This window comes from Xiphophorus hellerii, chromosome 2 (assembly GCF_003331165.1).
Source record: "Xiphophorus hellerii strain 12219 chromosome 2, Xiphophorus_hellerii-4.1, whole genome shotgun sequence".
In the NCBI taxonomy this organism is placed as follows: Eukaryota; Metazoa; Chordata; class Actinopteri; order Cyprinodontiformes; family Poeciliidae; genus Xiphophorus; species Xiphophorus hellerii.
Window position 1 is genome coordinate 22,275,188 of NC_045673.1, and position 17,683 is coordinate 22,292,870.

The 17,683-nt window shown below is 38.9% G+C and overlaps 1 protein-coding gene across 17 annotated transcripts in view; it reads left to right on the forward strand.

Annotated features, from left to right (window-relative positions):
* The window catches only part of LOC116736101 (neuronal cell adhesion molecule-like), a 96,682-nt gene that overhangs the window by 34,712 nt on the left and 44,287 nt on the right, over positions 1-17,683 (forward strand). For all 17 annotated transcript variants that reach the window (XM_032588369.1, XM_032588350.1, XM_032588433.1 and 14 more), the window contains one exon: positions 6,496-6,575. The gene's annotated coding sequence lies outside the window, so the exon portion shown is untranslated. The remainder of the gene's footprint in view (positions 1-6,495; positions 6,576-17,683) is intronic.

Sequence of the window (17,683 nt, forward strand, 5' to 3'; positions counted from 1 at the left end):
CACTCATTTTTGGCATTAATGATGCTTCTTCTGTGTCCACACTCTGCCTCTCATTAGTCAAGACTAAATTTAAACACACAGTCTGCTGATATGGCTGGTGTTGAACCCCCTTCACTTATTTGACTTACACACACACCCCCACACACACACCTATCTACACACACAATTTTCCTAACTTCGAACGATCAGACCTATATGACCTTCAACCTAACCACACACACACTTATTCTAACCATAACCATTTCCCTGACACACACACCATTTACACATACAATTTCTAAATTTTAGCCATCGGACACATATGACCTTTAACCTACCACACACACATGATCACCCCTGTACATACATTTACCTTAATTTAACCAATCTCCTCACATACACACACACACACACCCACGCACCCACGCACACACCCACCCCCACACACACACCAACACACCCCCACACACACACACCCCCACACACACACCCACATATGTTTGCGCAGCTAACTTTGCGGGGACTTTCCATTGACTTCCATTCATTTCTACAGCCTAAACCTTACCCTTACCTTTACCCTAACTCTAACCATTACATACCTAACCCTAACCAAAACTCAATTCACACCTTAGTCCTAAAACTGACCCCTGACCCAAAAACAGCGTTTCCCCTTGTGGGGACCAGGCTTCGGTCCCCACAAGGAGCAGTGTGTCCCCACAACGTAGTATATGTCAGGTAAATGGTCCCCACAAGGTATTAGAAACAAATGCACACCCACGCACACACCCACCCCCACACACACACCAACACACCCCCACACACACACACCCCCACACCCGCACACCCACCCACACACACACACCCCCACACACACATCCTTAACATCTAAAAACTTAACCACTCCACCTTTCCTAATCTCTTTCTAACTTCTCTTCTCCTCTAACTTTTTCCACTATCTCTCTTCCACTCTTTCTCTTACTAAGCACAGCACATAACAAAACACTCAAGCTCGACTTGGGCCTAGCTCAACAGAGCACCTGCACTCACCGGAATCTTCCAGCCAGAATCCAGCACCTTACACAGTACATACAAACCAAGAGGTTGCCACTTAGGCAGCCGTGACCACATACATCTCCATAAGATAGTGCCCAGTGACTCAAGATAGATGTATGATCTCGAATGAGCGTGCAATATCTTGGGGAGACCAGAATGAATAAGGGCCAGATGGGGGTGTTTGGTGAATCCAAGAGTGTAAACCCAAAAAGCCTAACCCCGGCCAGATCCTCGGTCACCTATCTGTTGGAGTCTCAGGGAGTCGCAAGATGTAACAACTATCTACACCCACCCACAAACAACAAAACCCACTCATTCCGCACTATAACATCTACAAATCTAACAAACCTCTGCTATATCTTTCCCTACTCTTTATCCAACCTCTTTCTCAATTGTTCCTCAATGCTTAAAATTAATAAATCTAAAAGTTAATAAACTGAAAAAGCTTAAAAATCGGTAACTCTTAATTAACACCTAGGTTTTTAACACATCTCTCCCAACTCAAAACAAAAATGAGTACATAAAATAAAAACCCAATATAAATATGTACCCCTCCTCCTAATTCAAGAAAAAAAATACATTTTTTTTCCCCAAACTGCATCTTTCAGTAATAAAAAATCAACAAATTAATCTACACAACGGATACAGGTACAAAAAATTTCAAACAGAAAACACAACTAAAATTATAGTTTTTTCAATTTTTTGAAAAGAGTATCCTAAAGAAAGGGAGGACACCAGCCCTCCATTTTGGAATTCCTAATACGCCATGTTGTATTTCCTATCTGCCATTTTAAAGTCTCATCAAACACAATTCATTACTAGCTCTAAACACTCATCTTCAATATTTAAGAGTCTTTCGGGCTCCTAAAACTTTGAATTCCCTTATTCCTGACAGGATTAAAAGTATTTTAATGTTTTAATCTTTAACTCTTAATCGTTAACTTATTATTTTGGAGTAAACTTGAAATAACTTATAATTATTTTAATTTAAAAAACTTTAACCTTAATGTACAAGCAATTAAATTTAATTCCTAAATCAATTATAGAATTTTTTATTTTTTATAAGGATTTAATCATTACAATTTTACTTAATTTTAATCTGATAATTCTTAATTCCTTAATTTTATTGTGGAAAAATCTTTTATTATTATTTTTAGTATCATTTTTTAACTACTATTATTTTTTAACCATATTTTAACTGTTATTATTATTATTATCCTTAACAATAATTATTATATTTTCCAGCTTTGAAAGAGAAATGTGTAGAACTTCATTTAGATTTTTTCTAGATCTGGGCAAGAATAGGAATAAAAAATACTATGGTTGGTAAGAAGAAGTTAGATCCATCCATCTGTCCGTCCAGTTTGAGTATGTAAAAGTTTTGGATTTTGACTTGAAATATGCGAAGGAAGCAAACATCATTACAAAACAAACCACATGGCGTCATCTGCAGTGAGTCATGAATGAAACACTTGTTGACATTGGATATTGAGTGGTTACCAGTATCAGGTCTACAGGGATTTTAAAAAGTTCTGATTTTAACAGGGTTTAATCTTAGACGTGATGAAGTGATGACAGAGAAAACATCAGAGTGACCAAACTAAGAAAGAAATATACAGAAATATACATTCCTCCAGCTACAATGGAGAGTCTGAAGTAATAAAGAACCATCTCTGTTATATGTAGAAACTATGGTATCTTCACCTGAAGATTCTGAAAAAAATAAATAGAAAACTCTTCAGAATGAAGGTTTGAACAATTTACAAAGAAGTGATAAGTGCTTTGATAGTAGAGTGGACCCCTGATATTTTACAGGGGTAGGGAACACAGCCACCTGGGAATAACTAAAGTTTTTAAATACAAAACCCCCCTCTAAGAATGCTTAAAATTTCTTATTTTAACAGTTAAATACCAAATACGCATCCATACGCAATGGAAACTGTCTTGGCACTACCGTAAATAATCTACAATCCTTATCTCCATCCTGGGGATACAGCCAATCAGCGCCAAGGAAGATAAATGGCACTCCTTGATTGGCTGTTTTGCAAAGCATGTCACGTGGCATTGCACCTACGTATTTCTGCTTCTCACACTGCGTATTTTTTTCAAATATATCAGACATGTGCTACAATACAATGGGACAGGCAGATTTTCCTTGAATAAGTACAAAAAATCCACAAATACTGAATATTAAGTGTTAAACTGTAAAGTTGTTTTTATTTTTTATGAAACAACTTCAACATCAAACAAATTTTTATATCTTTCAAAGATTACTTTTGTTTCTAATCTGTTCTTTATTTTCTTTAGATCAGGGCACGGTGTGTTTGACATCTTTGAGACTAATTTAGCTACGTATCCCAAACGAATCCCAAATTCATAAATGGATTACCAATCTGATCTAGTTGTGATTTTGGGATTGTTGAAGCGACATCAAAATACCGAAAATGAGACCAAAATAAAGTTGTCAGAAGAAAGATGATAAGCAGCAGTATCCAATTGGCACCAGTCATTCAGTTTGTGTTGATCTTTCTATTAACTTGATTGAGATGTGTTTTTACTCTCAGCCTGCTAAAGCCTGTTAATTCTGGCATTACTCACGGCATGAGCGTGATCTCAGAGGTATTGAGGAATACTGTGTCTCTTGCTGTGAGGTGTTTTGTAGTCTGGCCACTGTCAGCACATGGTCTGGCTATTTTCAGTCCCACTACCACATCGCCTTCTTCTTATCTCCATGGCAGCAGATCTGGACTGAACTCTGCCCGGCTCTGTGGGGTCCGAGGGCAGAGGTGGGGCAGTGGGACGGCGGGCCCGACGTCGTGGGGCGAGGCTGCTTTTGATGGGATCAGGATTTGGATCGCTCCAACACGATGTAGAAAGGTCATTTCATTGCTGTGTCTTATTTAAAGGCTTCAGCAGCAGTAAGCCTTTCACAACGATCCAACAAATCAATCGGAGAAGAACGGATGATCAATTAGGTTTGGTACAAGAACACCACGGTGTGCGTCTGTACTTCTACTGCTGCGAAGTCAGCAATGGTGTCAGCAATAATAAAAGAGGATATTTGAGGAGAAAAGCATCTATGTCAGTGTTTTTAAAATCTGGGTGAGAAACCTCTTAAATCCAAGTCTATGAGAACGTCCTTTTATATTTGTTGTTTTTTTCCTGTCTTTTTGTAAGCAGAAATGTATTAACTTACACCTAAGCTCTTGAAGTCAGGGAATTGCACAGTTGGTTGAAATAAATAATGTAAGGTTTTGGGAATGGAAAATGGAAAAAAAAAATCTGATAAGTTTTGGACGCGCAGCGAACTAAAGCAAAGGAAACCTGCAAACCTGCAGATGATAATAGCATCTGTGTGACAGCACAGAAAGCAGTGTTTGTATTAAACCATGTGGAAACGCTGGTTCTCTCTCTGTTGGGCCTCCAGACTCTTATTTTGAGCGGCAGACTGAAGTCGATAAGCTTTTTTTCTAGAATTAAATTGGATTGGGCTCTTCAATCATTTTGCCAGTCAATCTCTTGGAGCATGTCTGCGTTCACCATGAAATACTGTAAGGAAAAGATGCTAGAGGATTGGGCATAACAAATAGCAACGCAATAAAAATTTTCTCCAGATTGTTTTGAAAGAAACTTTATTTTATGAACTGCTCTTGTAGTTTATTTTGTTTGCTGTGGTGTATGAAAGGTCAAGACAAATCTCCCACAGTCGACTGTGCAGGAAGCTGGAATGAAGAGGACAGATAAAAGCATGACAATGTGGGCGAGACGTGACAGAAGGAGATCAAAGAGATGATGCAGTCCTTTTTATAACTCCGTGCTTACAAGTCTTTTGATAACTGGCTTGACATTTGCAGTGCTTTCCAAAAGTATTCATACACCACTGAAAGTTTGAACTTTTTGTCAACCAAAAATAACTTTACCACAGCAGTGTACTGTTTTTGAACTTGATAAGATTCACCAAGTCAAAGTTAAGGGAATTTTTTTTGTACTTGGCCCCCACATCACTTTATATGCCTAAATAAAATCCACTGCATCTGTTCAACTCATAGAAGAAAGCCATAAGTCCACTTCAAAGTCAAAAACAAACATGTGGCAGACAAGAGCAAAATTGACTGCTGGAGTCTCCACCACTATGGACTTTTATTCTTCATCAGGAAAGCTGGTCAGAACAAATGGAAAGATGAATGGAGTTAAATACAAGACAACTCTAGCAGAAAACCTTCTAGAGGTTGTAAAAAATCTGTTGACAGATTCATCTTCAAGCAGAACAACAACTGTAAGCTGTTTTATCTCAAAATATGTTCAAGCTATGGAATGATCTATTCAATTTCAGTTTTATTTGCAAAAAAACTTAAAAGCATGTAGGTTTTTTTCTCTCTAGAGTCAAAGTGTGTGCTACCTTTTATTTGATCTATCACGTAAAATACCAATAGAATATGTGAAGGTATGTGGTTGTATTGAGAAATGGTGAATTACATGTTATGAGTATGTATACTTTCGCAAAGCACTTAAAACATATAGTATAATTCTGTCAATTTCAAATTGTCATCATTGAAGAATCTCTATTTCTTGCACAATAACTTTTTATGAAATTACGTAAATAGGTGTGTAATGGAAAAAAAATAATTAACTTGATTTTAGACATGCCAACATATCTTTACAGTGATCTTAAATGTGCACTCCACTCTCTGAACACACTCATGTCCCTGCATGTAGTCCTTACCTCAAAGCAGCGAAAGTGACGAGACGCAGGTGAGGAAATGAAAAAGATGGCATCAAGTGAGAGAAGAGGATCTGTATGGAGGGCTGGTAGCACTGGGGGAGAAGGCGTTAGGAGGGAAAATTAAGACAGTAGGAGTGTTTCGAATTGAAAACGAGTTTAAGAGAAAAAAAAAGATTGGTTCAAGACTGCAGTAAAGGATGAGAAATAGGTGGAAGAAAGAGGAGATCAGTGATATAAGAGAACAACAGGAGTAAGAGATGTCTGCCAGCTGTGGGCCTTTGTCAGCTTGGACTACACACTGTTTGTGTCTGAGAGTCTAAAATCACACAGGTTTACACAGGTTGGGTGTTTGCTTTCTTTTCACCTACAAATCTTTTCACAGTCAGGTATGTTTTTAGTACATTTCTAAAGACCTAACACACCCACAGCAGTTTACATGCGTTCTTTAAAAAAGGCAGAGCCTTTGATGAGGGAAGATTTCATGTTGGAGGAGCCCTTGATGTGACAAAGGGCTGAATAGATTTCCAATGTGAAAGGGATTTTTCTTGCAGATTGTAATAAAACCAAATAGAGAGAAGTAAGCCCATTGTATAAAGAAGAAGATGTACAAAACTTCCTACTGAGAAATCTTTTAAGAGAGGTTGGAATTTCCTTTCTGGCTGCTTTGAAGTCCTGATAATAAAAAAAAATCTGAATGTTGTGAGTTAAAGTGAAATTTTTTATTCTCTTGAATTTACCAGACTGAAGAAAAACCCCATAGGAGGAAGAAGCAGACATCTACCCAGAGAGGAAGCGGAGCGAGGGTATTTGGGTTCCTCTGGTAAGCTGAAAACATTTTTTTCACTCTTTTTTTCTGTATCACATCACTCTTCTCTGATATTATCATTTTCTAAAACTGTATGAACCTCCGTCCTTTTTAAACATTAAACTCTCTCCTTAAAGTCAACTCTAATCCCGCAGGATGTAAACACACAGATGTCACTCGGCTGTGACACTGTGAAGCTCTCCCCAGCCTCAGTGTCTTCAGCTGTGATGCTGGAAGCCTGGAAAAGATATTAATACCAACACCATTCTGTGGAGCTTATGAGTCATCATACATCTATTCAACCTTTCTTATTCTCTTTTAAAAGTCTGCTGGGATGCCTGCTTTTTTTCACCTAGCCGTGAGGCAAAGGTCACTGCTTGCTTGACTGCCATTTGTCTGCTGGCGGAGAGTTTTGGCAGTGAGGATTAGCATGAAATCACAATGGTTTCGACTGTGTTTTTGGCGCATTTTGGTTCTCAGTGTAACAAACCCTGTCACCACTCGCCCACTGCTGAGATAGTGGGCATTAGTACTTATAAATCTTAAGATATCCCTAAGAGCCTGAACTTTGCCTTGTTCCTCTCCTATTACCAACATAATGGCTCACAGTGGAGTGTGCGGAGGTGGGAAAGGCTATGCACTCTCAGATGTGGAAAAGGTTTTTGTAAATTTCAAACATTTACTTATTATGTGTCACATTACAGCCACAAACCTCAACGTATTTTATTGGAGTTTTACGTTAACGACCAACACAAAGTAGTCTGTGGTAAGGAAGTGGAAGAGAAAACACATTTAAGTTAGGACAGGAAAATGCATAGCAAATGTATTGTCATCACTGACTTAGCATATGCAAAATTAATATCACAACAGACTGAAATGCAATAATTCTTTGCAAAGATTTAATGAAATATTCAGCCATTAGGGTGGACCCTGGAGAACATTATAGTTCCAATGATGCTACTGTAGAGTGTTGGAAGCAGATAGAGGAAAATGTGGATCTATATATGCTATTGCACTTTTCTAATATTGTGTAGCCCTAAATTAATCTGTTTTACAAATGATAATCTGAGGAGAGGGGTGTTCAGATGTTCAGCCGTCTTTAAATTACACCCCATTATTACATTTCAATAGAACCATCTGCTCAGAAGTCACCTATTTATTAGAGAAAGTCAACCTGTGTAGAAGTTGAGCTCAGTGTAAATACAGCTGTTCTGGAAGGACATCACAGGTCTGTTACATAACATAAGCAAACAAGCAGCATCATTATAACCAAGGAAACTCATCTTGCAAAGTGCCAGAGTTGGGGATATTTAGAGCAGGTTTGGGTTACAGAGTTGTATATCAAGCTTTGAACATCTCACAACGCAGTATTTGAACTCTTATCGGGGACCAAAGCTGGACATACCATTCCTGTTGTGAAACATAGGGTGACAGTTTTGGGCAAGGAAAGTTGGGAAGTGTTATTAAGAAGCTGGATGGGGGCCGCATAAGACTTGAGAGTGGGGCTACGAGTCTGAACATGCAGAGTTAATGTGTTGGAATGGCCAAGTCAAAGTCCAGATCTAAATCCAATTCACATTATGTGGCAAGATGTTAAGCTTGCAATTTGTAATCCTACAAGTTTTGACTCAGGAGGCCTGAACACAAATGCACTCCACACAATCCACAAGTCTACTTAAAAACTTGTGGATAAAAAAAACTTTTTCAAAAATGTATAATTTTTTTCCCACTTTATACTTATTTGCTACTTTGTTCTGGTCTTTTGCATAAAAATCCCAATAAAATACATCAGAGTTTGTGGCTTTCCATGACATAATGAAAACATTTTCCCTGAAGCTTAAGATGTTACAGAGAACTGGTTTCAACCCTTTCTGACCTTTGGCTTTCCCCCTCTCATTGTGCTGCTCTGAAAGTGTGTCTATGATCCAGCGGGGAGTTGATCTGATGCTCTTTGAGTGAGGTGACATGGAGTGATGTGTGTCCACCGTCCAGCAGGTTGTGAAGGAGGGATCCCACGTCAGCCTCGCAGCTCGCTGCGTCAGGCGGGGAGCCCTGCACAGCAGAGCTCAGTGCCGAGGGACTCAGTTGGCTCGAAGCTAATCTGCCTCTTGTGTTGGTGCTACACTTGTTTTATTTATGCTGGTGGGGGCTCACTCCGGGCCCATCCATTTACATGCCTGTTGCTGCGCTCCTCTCTGCCTCTGCTTTCCTCTCCGTCGTTCCGTTTGTCTCTGAATTCTTTCCATTTCACCCGTGTCATTGCGCTGTGGCAGTGTGAATGTGTGCTGTGGGCCAGAGAGGCTGAGTCTACAGTTTTCAATGGCCGAGTCACAGAGGACCACACTCGGGAGCGGCACACTGAATTTTGTGGTTTGAAACACAGTGAGGCGTGAAGCGTCTATTGTGAACAGCTGCATTCAGGGCCAGAGCCCTCCATTAGAAGGCCGCAGAGGTTTCTGTTTACCTCCGAGCTGCTGTCTTTCAACCAGTTTCTCTCACATGCTCGTTCGGGAGTGTGGCATCCGTATTTCTGTGTTTGGATGCCAAATAGGGATGGGTGGGAAAAAGAAAAAAAAAAAAACCTCTCTGATACAAGAGATAATTTAACATCAGAATAGTATTGGACTCTTAGTCGTTCTAATTCTTACATTTTATTTTAGTAAATTTAGGTAACTTAAACAAAAATGAATAATAGATTTATTTCTAAACATTATGTTGAGAATCTGAGGTGTGGGGATATGTACAAACACCAAGTACTATCTGACAGTGAAGAGGCCTTAAAATATTGGTTTAAGTTTTTTGAACTGGGGTCTTGTGGAGTTATTATCTGCAGTTAGTATCTTATAAGCAGTGGACAGCGTTTAAAATCTAAATTTATACCACAGAGCTGAAATAATGGATAGTCCGAGTGGAAGCAGCTGTTTTATGGTTTATCACAGATAACCTCTATATATGCTGCATAATGTAATCTATCTAAAACAGAAATGGTAAACTTAGTGCTTTTCCAGTCACACTGACCACTCAAAGCACTTTACACCAGAGCCACATTCACCCCTTCACACTCACCCCTGCCCACCCATTTAAACACAGATGTGTAGCTCAGTAGGCAATTTGGGGTAAAGTGCCTTGTGCACATCAATATGCGACTGGAGGAAGCTGGAATCGTTCAATCATTCCGTTTTAAATTACCTCAAAGATGATACAAATGTTAATGCAAATGCTGCTTTTCTTATACTTCCATTACTTTCACATTTGAATTCGACTACATTATAATAGAATCAAAACTGAGTGGGAGTGCATGTAAACATATCAGAATTTAAATATATATTTGAATTGTGTTGGATTGATATAAACTGATTTTGGATGCAATTATTACAGATTTGGATATAAATGGAAACTTTTTGTCTTGCTAAACTCCCTCAAGATGAAATTTGCTACGAACTGGTGCGATATACATTAACCAAATTAAACTGGACTATGAATGATCAAAGTAAATAATTATTTACTCAAAGACTGAGATCACCTTGATCATTGTCTGTTGCTCATAACAGCTGCAACATATCCAAGCTAACGTTTTGATATTTTGGACTATTTAAGAGGAAGGGGGTCTCTGAAAAGACAGACAAGCATTAAATAATTCCTAAAGTTGTTTTAGGGACAGATATTTAACCTAAATAAAAAAACAAAACAGATGCTTCATAGTTAATTTGAATGAGCTTGAAAATTAGAAATATGGATACACACTGAAACTTTGATGATGGACACATCAAAGATGTAAATGCTCACAGATTTTCATTATAAATCTGAAAAATGTCCAAGAGATCAAGAATCTGGAGAATGAAAAGATGTTCATCACAGAGAAATTAAGATGCAGCATGTGGAAGAAGTAGTAGAAAACTGAGCCAGAGTAATGGTGAATTCCAAAGTTTCAAAGATAACCAGTCAAATTTTTACATGAGTCAAAGAAAACCAGAGGAAATACAAAAAAACATTTTTCAAATAATGATTACAAGTACTAAGGAAACAAAGCTACACAAACCAATCTTGCCATAAGGGGGAAAGTAATTGCATAACTGTTTCAGTTCATCACATTGGAAGGTTTTTGGTCCAGAATAGCCTTTCAAGTCATGCTACAGCATCTCAGTCCGATTTATGTCCAGACTTTGACTAGGCCACTCCAACACCTTCAATGTGGTCTCACTGGTATGACTTAGATGGTTGTGCAGCTGCATAAAACTTCCAGTGCACAAGAGCTGAAGTTTGCTGGTGACTGAACTCTCCATTCATGGTTACATCAGTCACTGCAAGTTATCCGGGTTCTGAAGAAGCAAAACACTTCCAGACTACCAACTTGATGTTTATTTGTAGAATATTTTTCTGAAATGCTGTGTCATTTGAACGTCAGACATAACAGACACATACCTCTCAAAAAGGTTGACTTTTGCGTCAAAGGTACAGCTATTGGGGATCAGTCAAGTCCTGCTTAAGGAGTTTCTTGACTCTGCAGTAATCAGACCTGGGTGTGGCTACTGAAATTGAAATCAGCCACCCAAAAAAATTATGTTAATCATAGTTAATTCCAAAAAGGTCATTATTGCTTTTCTGCCCTTTTATCAAAGGGTAATTTACATTTTAATATAGGGCTAGATTGATTTGGATAGCAGGTTATTGCCTGACATGCAGTGTTTAATCTGAAACATGAAAGTCTGACCAAAAAGCAAATATGGGAGACATCTGTTTCAGGTCAAATACTTTTTTCATGCTACTGTATATCTTAACAACTGATTACTGGAAAAAAATAAATTAGAGACCACTGGTCTATTACTGTATTCTCCAAAAACTTCACCTGTTAGGGGAAGTTTTTGAAGACCATAAAGCACCAAACCTCGTTTTGTGGTTTATAAACGAGGTTTGGTGGTTTATGGTCTTTTCATAAATGGAAAGGCCATTTATGAGCCTTGGTAGTACTCTTATTATATTTCACTTGTGACTATATGAAATTGCTTTTTGCTAAGAGAAGATGAGATTTCATGTGTCCTTTTGAAGCAATTACCATTCATTTTAGTTGCAAGTTGAATATTTAATATAACAAAAAGAGAACATGCTTTCTGATTTTATTCAACTGAGAAGGAGGTTAGGTATTTCTCCAACTAACCATGTCTTTCACGTACTAAAGATAAAACTGAAAGCAGAGAGACTCTGGAAGGCCAAAGGTGTATCTACAGAAGGCATGTTAGAAGAATGTGAGATTTGGGAATTTCAATTTTTTTCTTTTTTACTTCTACTAAAAGAAGCGTCCATGCTGAGAACAATACTGACCTTGAGTTGCAACATGCCTCCATCAAATCTTGGCAGGCTTTTTGTTGCATCATGTCCCTCCCTCTTTTCTAGCATTTCTCCAGTGTTTTCAGTCAAACAAAAACGTCCACTGACCCTCCCCTAAAGAGATAATGTGTGAGAATACACAATGGATTATAATGAAGCAAAACAAAGCTTTTTACATCACTGAAATATTCGGTTTATAGGCAGTGGTAGATGAATTCTGCGGAGAGCTTCATTTGAGTACATATGTGAAGTGCCAAAAAAGTCGAAATAATTTGCGTAGCACATTTCAGCAGCAAGGCAGTTCAAAGCGCTTTACGTTATAAAAACATCATACAGTCACCAATTATGAGACAAGCAATAAACATTGCTAATCAAATCAAAATCATCAAGCAAACACACATAAAATATATTGAGCAATGTTCCATTTACTACTAATCAGAGGAACTCAGTGTTTTGGCTGTTTTGTAGTTTTCCGGCAGCTTGTTTCAGATTTGTGGTGCATAAAGACTGAAAGCTGCTTCTCCATGTTTGGTTCTTTCTCAATCTGTCTGGAGTTTTACATTTTCAGACTGGGTCCTTCTTTTGCTACCGGCCATCTTCTCTCACACATTTGGCGGTAAAGCAGCTGAATTTCAGAGATCAAGATGATCGGTGGGATTCACACAGTCACGTCGGGCCCCTGGGCCGCTCCTAGCACACGTCGTTTTGGCCGAGCGCACCAAGATTTTTCCGAGGTGTCTTTTTGATGAGAGCCTGGCAATTCTCTGACTGTAAACTGATTCAGCAGGCCTCCCCTTGCAGTTTGTGTCTACTGCCAAGGAGAAAGAAGGTGTCAGTGGATGTGCTTGTTTTTCTGTCTCTGCGGTTGTGTGAGAAGCAGAATCAGGACAGGGACACGCAGGGACGAGACAACTGGTTTTAGAAAGAGGGACATGAATAAACAAACAGATGAATGGGTGAATACAAAGACAGCTTTAGACGAAAACAGGCGAAGTGGTGAGAAAGTGGTTGTGGAGGCCCCTCTCGACGGGGAATCTGCTCTTCTTCACAGTTTTTCAGGGATGCTGGAGAAGGTTGGCTTTGTGTGATGCTTACTCAAACTTGACAGCCTGGGGATGTCTGTTTTGTTTCTGAGGTCGTATCTCCATCCTCTTAGTTCCTCTCATCTGCTCAATCTTCCTCAGTGCTTAGTTTTAACTTCCATTCTCGCCTTCTGTGCAATAATCTGAAACATAGTTGATTATCCAAATTTAATGGAGTGTTTGGATTTAGCTGCTTTTTCAGCTCAGACTTTGTAATTGTTTTAAAAACCGATGGTGATTTTAGACTATTTCTATTTTAGAGCTTCTTTTTACAAATCATAAGAAAAGTTTTCAAAAATATTTTCTTGCCAATTGAAAGCAGAGCAGATGACACACAGTGTTTGAGAGTAGCTATCGTGATTAGCATAGCAAGCGTTACTAAAAGAGCATTCCTATTTATTCCTGAGATTTTCACAAAGTTGCCAACATTTCCAACTCCAACATGTTCCAAAACACTTTCCAAAACTCAATATCAATATCCTCTGCCTTTCTCTTATCTGCAGCTCATCCCTGTCTTTCTTTGCAGCCTAAATTAAACAGATATATGTGATAAAATGTCACAGAGGACAGCTTCTTTTTGATAGGTTTCTCTGATCTCCCTCTGACATTTAAACACCTCGTTGATATTAAATATGTTTAACTTTGAGTCTTTTTTTTTCTCTCTTTAACTGCTTACAGTTTGAAAAGTGTTGTTGTTTCTGCAATCTGGTAATACTAATGACCTTTTCAGATTTTTAAATTTACGACTGACTAGTTTAAAGGATGAAAATGCATGCATAATCAAAATGAGTATTTTCATTTATCTCTGTAATGAAAGGTTTAAGACAACATTTAGAATGAAATTGTGCTTCATATGGGTAATCTATTTCTTGATCTTTTTCTCTTTTTAATTTCCAATTAAGACAATAGAAAAGGAAATGTTAAGACAGGTGAATATTTCACTTAAACATAACAGATAATAATTAAACAGATTAGCTTAGATGAGGGCATCCTTTTCCTTTTTGTAAGGAAGAATGTCTATTTATGCGGAAAGTGAAAAATAGTTTTCATCAAAGTGCCTTGGAGTCTTGTTTTTCTTCAGTCCTGAAGTCTGATTTGTCTGTGCATGGGTACGACTTGGCTTCGGGACAGAGATGATTGTCCTGCTGCTGTCTGAAGCTGGTTGGATCTGGGTGTTTGGAATGGCCTTCTAAGAAACCAAATGATTTATGAGAGTCTCGGTGGAAGGCCAAGCCTATATGCTCATCACTGTAAACAGGCGGCTCCCCGGGTGTCGGCGTGGAATACAAATGCCTGAATTTAGATGTAACCGCTGGCTCACCTGCTTCTCAGCCGACTCTAATGAGAAATCTCTTCTGCTGGGAAAGTAGAAGAAGAGTAAATGATGCAATGTGACAGCACGCCGAAAAAGCAAGCAGCACGCAGACGTTTGTATTTAGATTTCTTCTGCGTGGTAAATTACATCAAGTAGTATGCTATTTTTCCATTTATTTTGTGTTATTGGTTCATTTCGCAATGACATGGATCAGCACATCGCATCTAAGTCACCGAGAGGATTCACATTTCTTGTTTTATTATAAAGGTATTTCAGGTTTTTATGACATTTGACAGGCACTGTTATATCTGCACATGTGTTTTTCGTCATTGTTTTCTATAAATCAATTATGAATAAGTAACACAGGTACTTTTACCTTTAGTGCTGCAATTTTCGCCAAAGTCTCAAGTCGTATTTATGTGTGCAAGGCTGCTAATAACAAATTAAACATCGGATTGATCAGTTCATGTCTGTATATATTAATATTGATTCTTCTCAGCTGTAGAACTGCTAAGGACACAGCAGACTTTAAAACATGACGCTGGTCTAAAGGAGCCCTGTGCCTTCAAATGTATTACTTTATTGAAGAGAAATTAAATGAAATTATTTGAAAAGCTGTCTAAGAAAATCACTTAGAGTAAATTAACTTGCCTTCCTGAACTGTTTCTTTCTAAAGGATTGTCTCCTCAAGAAATCACGTCTTCCTCAACCTTATTTGACTCACTTATGGACAAGCAGAATCTCCTCTGATCACCCGGACCAACAGGACTTTTGGACCTGATTGTGTCAGCATGTTTATGTACTGTACATTATCTGACTCCTAGAGGCAGTCTGAATAAGCCCCTCCACAGCCTCACCCAACCATTAGCCGACACTCAGAGAAGGCTTCCTCTGCATTAGAGACTGGCCTCATCCCTCTGAACGCCGGACGGAGGCTATTAGCGGAAGCTGGGTGAACTGTTAGTGTTAAATGAGAGCAATATATATATATATATATATTTCTTTTTTTTCTGGAATCACTATTTAACTTACGAGGGCTGATGGAGCAGTTTGTATTGGGGCCATTACTTCTGATGGGGTCAGATGATCCTTAGTGATGGAGCTGTGTTTGTCTGAGCTGCAACGCCCCCTGGGCAAAGCACCGCTCACTCAAACTCTCAGTGATAGATAAATTGGAGAAAAGCTGATACAACCTGAAGCCTTTTTTATACTTTAGGTCCCTGGCGTGTTTTTTTTTATTGTGTAAACTTACAAAAAGAGTTTCACAGAACGTAAAGAGAGTTCTTTTGTGGGAACTCTTTGTCTAGCATTAGTGTCTCCAGTGCTCAATTTCTTCAATCATTCATACCCATGAGACGTACAGAAACGGGTCTCTGTGAGGCGCCAGCAGTTGGTTTCAACTACTTCCCACCAGAGATTTCCTGTTTTATTCTTTAATCTCCAAAACCCTTTTTAATTTCATGAATCCAGCAACTCAAATGAAATGGGGTCATCTGCTTGCTGCTTAAGGGAGGCAATATTTTCCCTGTTGTTTCATTTTTGTTTAGCAGTCGCAGGTTTCTACATCCCCTCAAAAACTGTTGGAAGGGACATCTAAAGTGAAGAGGACTTTTTTCTTTGATGCGTTTGGTTGTTTGTCTGCTTCACCTGGAGTTGTAAAGCAGATAAATGTGTTTGTTGAGAATGCATCCCTACTGAAAATAGGCTGATAAAGGTTAAAGCTAATATAATCAAAGCTCCTTCAGACTTTCCCAAATGGTTGGATCAGTGCAGGAGATACACATTAACATAATAGGTGGCATGCTGTATTTCTTCTTGTGTGTTTGGGCGAATCCTGGTTCTAATGTGGATTTGATTGTGTATAATTGACCCTTTTGTCAGGCTAACCATCTAAGAAAACCTGCAAAAAGCCCAGCATGAGATATTTGGTCAGCATCCTTTACCTTATAAGTCTTTTTCAATATGTTGCTAATGTGACATAGTAACTTTTAGGTATTTTCTGACTGAACCCTCACTGGTCCAGGCCAATCAAGCTTAAAATTGCCAGATTTTGAGCACCATGTAATTTATCAGTGCATTTCTAGGAAATACAAAATGGACACTTCACCTAATATTGCTGAGAAAATTAGATTCAGGGCTTTTAAAATACTTTGTTGCAATTTAGCAGTTATACAAACTATTTTATGTCATTTGCAGATATAAAACACAAATGTATAACATATTAGGGGGGAAAAACATCTCTTCCATTTCTCACCACTGGTATTATTCCTGATTGTTTCCTTCAACAATAGTAAAAAAAAAAAACTACAATTTGATTTGCTCACAGTTTGAAAGGACTATTGTTTGTCTAAAATTGGATGGTGAGTCCTTTTGGAAAGCAGCGAAGGGAAAATAATTTGTATTCACCTGCTGTATCTGAAAAGAGCTGGGGAGGGGCCAGGGGAAAGAGAAGAGGGCTGTTACATAGTGCTTCCTTTATGTGATAATGGATTGCTCTGACATTCACCCACATTGTGGTGTGGTGTGTCCATCAGGAAGTGCTCTAACTTGTGGGATGAAGGGGAAATTAGCAACAAATGCCTTTAAAGACACCTATATTGCCAAATCAGATTTCAAACAACAGTTTCAATTGGTTTTGTTTTTTGACATCAGAAGACCAAGGTGGATCTCACATTCCACAAATGCATCTTGTCATTCCTGTTGCTAGCAAATTAATTACCTTTTTCTATTTTTCTCTCTTTTTTCCATACCCTTGTGGTCTCTTTTATTGGCCCAGCTGGGCAACTGGATTCTTCAGGCAGGAATACAAAAGACACAAAGTAAAACCCAGGACAGGCAGTAATGAGCAACTCCTCTTACAGTGTTACATATGGACCTGCCGTGGTGTGGGGAAACCTTCTGGAGACAATGGAGGGGTTTAAGAGGTCTCTAGTTCTCTGAAGCCCGCTTTGATTGAGTTTCCTGGGACCAAGCTCCAGTGTTTGGGATGATTGTGGAGTGGGAGCTATAGGTCTGGAGGATTGGAGGGAGGGGAGGTGAAGACCCTCCTCCACGCTGACCTTTCACAGACACAGGTGGGGTGGAGTGGAAGGAGCTGTTGGAGGATGATGAGGAAGAGAGAACTGTAGGAGAGGCCTATTGTGCGGCGTGAATGTCGAGGTGCCACTCATCAGCCGTAAACAATGCTGGCTCCATACACCTGCAGCAGATTTTCTCACAGCTTACTTTCTCCTCAGCTTTGTGACACTTTCAGATTGCATGTTCTGGAACCGTGAGGGGGTGGCAGATTGCCTGAGCACGCAGTTACTTTTCTTTTCTGATTTTGTAGCTGGATTTTGATTGACATCACTTAGTGCAATTTAGCTCTTTTTTTGGCTGGAATCTGGACAGATCTAAGCTGA